Source organism: Sapajus apella, unplaced genomic scaffold (assembly GCF_009761245.1).
Source record: "Sapajus apella isolate SASKATOON/1434 unplaced genomic scaffold, GSC_monkey_1.0 scaffold5, whole genome shotgun sequence".
NCBI classification, from domain to species: Eukaryota; Metazoa; Chordata; class Mammalia; order Primates; family Cebidae; genus Sapajus; species Sapajus apella.
The window spans coordinates 37,627,031-37,629,453 of NW_022436945.1; positions in this window are offsets into that span (position 1 = coordinate 37,627,031).

Here is a 2,423-nt window from a genome sequence, read left to right on the forward strand (position 1 = left end):
AGAGAGAGAGAGAGAGAGAGAGAGAGAGAGAGAGAGAGAGAGAGAGAGAAAGGAAAGAAAGAGAGAAAAAGAAAGAAAGAAAGGAAAGGAAGAAAGAAAGACAAAGAAGAAAGAAAGAAAGAAAAAGAAAGAAAGAGAAAGAAAGAAAGAAGAAAGAAAAAGAAAGAAAGAAAGAAAAAAAGAAAAGAGAGAGAGAGAAAACAAAAAGGAATGCAATAATCCTCCATAATCTAATATATTTTGGTCCAGTCTTTTTGAATGCAACTATGTAAGTGCTTTTAAAGAAACTGGGGTCAAGAGCCAGGCTGCAGTCCACTATGACCATGCCTATGAATCGTCACTGCACTCCGGCCTGGACAATGTAACATCTCTAAAATAATTTTTTTAAACAAAATACAAAAGAAAGAAATTGAGGCAAAACAATACATAACTTGCTTTTTCACATAAAAAATCATAAAATATTAAAATAGTTGCATAGTATTTATTCTATTATACAAATAAAAAAACAATTCACTCAACCAGTTTCATATTGTTGGATACTTATGTTGTTTCTCATTTTTCTTCTATCAGTCTTATCTTTGTACGTAAATTGTCTGCAAGTCAGGTGATTTCTGTAAATAGGCAAAATACATAACTTATAACCAAGTATTTTTATTATTAAACTGAAGAAGTTCTACTTCACTAGTAGTTAAATAAGCACAAAATATTTTAAAACAGCATATTGACAAAAATTCTTAAGGTAGCAACACCTACTTCTGGAAACTCAATGGAAGAAACGCTCAAACACCTTTACGGGTGCTGAGGTACCGAATGCAACTTCTGTGAACCCTTATTATTTTTCTGCATACTCAACGTCTGTTTTTCCTCTTTCTGTTAACAGCAGTCACTATTCCTCTGGGGAACCCCTTCCCCACATTTGAGTTGATGTGTCTTGAATAGGGATGAGACCACCCCCTTGCTTGAGTGAAACCATTCCATCCTGTGGCCACAGTGATTGGTTCAAGAATGAGTACACTTCTCTTGCCTATTTTCTATTTAATTATTTTATTTAATTACTTCTATTTTTAAAAAGTCTTCTAGCTTTCTTTCTTTCTTTCTTTTTTTTTTTTTTTTTGAGACGGAGTCTCACTCTCTTGCCAAGCTGGAGTGCAGTGGCATGATCTCGGCTCACTGCAACCTCTGCCTCCCAGGATCAAGCGACTTGCTTGCCTCTGCCTCCTGAGTAGCTGGGACTACAGAAGCCTGCCACCACACCAGGTTGATTTTTATAGTTTTAGTAGAGATGGGGTTTCACCATGTTGGCCAGGATGTTTCCTGACCTGGTGATCTGCCCGCTTCGGCCTCCCAAAGTGCTGGGATTACAGGCATGAGCCACCCGGCCTAGCCTAGCTTCCTTTTAAGAAAAGTGGCCAAACAAACATTACTGTACAATAGTTCCCCCTTATTAATCCCAAATTAATCCCAAGACTTCTATGAGAACCCCTGGAAGTAGGCGCTCTGTTTTCATGGTTGTTTCTATGGCAGGATATATCCAGGTTGATTGTTCCTTGCCATATAACATAATAGCATATATCTGAATCTTTTCCAGTCCTGGAAAATGGCATCTAATTGCTCCAATTTAATTGCTCTGGTTACTAGTAAATGTGAATATTTTCACAAACATATTGGCTGCTTGCATCTCTTTTGTGATCTTGCGCCTATTTATGTAATTTGCCTCATTTCCTGTAAAATAACCCAATAAAGCTGCTTTATAAATTAATCATAAATTTTCTCTTAAATTTCTTAAATAATGTTTTTACTACACAAAAGTTTAAAGTTTTTTTTTTTTTTTTTTTGCTTTTTGAGACAGGGTCTCACTCTATCACTCAGGCTAGAGTACCGTGGCACAATCTCGGCTCACTGTAACCTCTGCCACCCAGGTTCAAGCAATTCTCCTGCCTCAGCCTCCCAAGTAGCTGGGATTACTGGTGCCTGCAACCACGCCTGGCTAATTTTTTTTTTTTGTACTTTTAGTGGAGACAGGATTTTACCATCTTGGCCAGGCTGGTCTTGAACTCCTGATCTCGTGATCCACCTACCTCGGCCTCCCAAAGTGCTGGAATTACAGGCATGAGCCACCGCCCAGCCAAAGTTTAAAGTTTTTATGTATCCATGTCTACTGAGCTTCCCATTATGAGCTCTTCTGTTACTATTGTGCTTAGAAAAATTTTCCCTATTCAAAGATGAGATAAACACTTGCCAATCTTTTTATCCAGTATTTTGTTGCATCACTATTATTATTAATCCTTTAATCTACTTGGAATCAGCTTTGGTATACAATGTACCACATAGCTTTAAATTTATTTCTTCCCAGATAGCTAGCTCAATTTAATTTCCTTCCTTCCTTCCCTCCCTCCTTTTCTTTCCTCCCTCTGTCTCCCTTC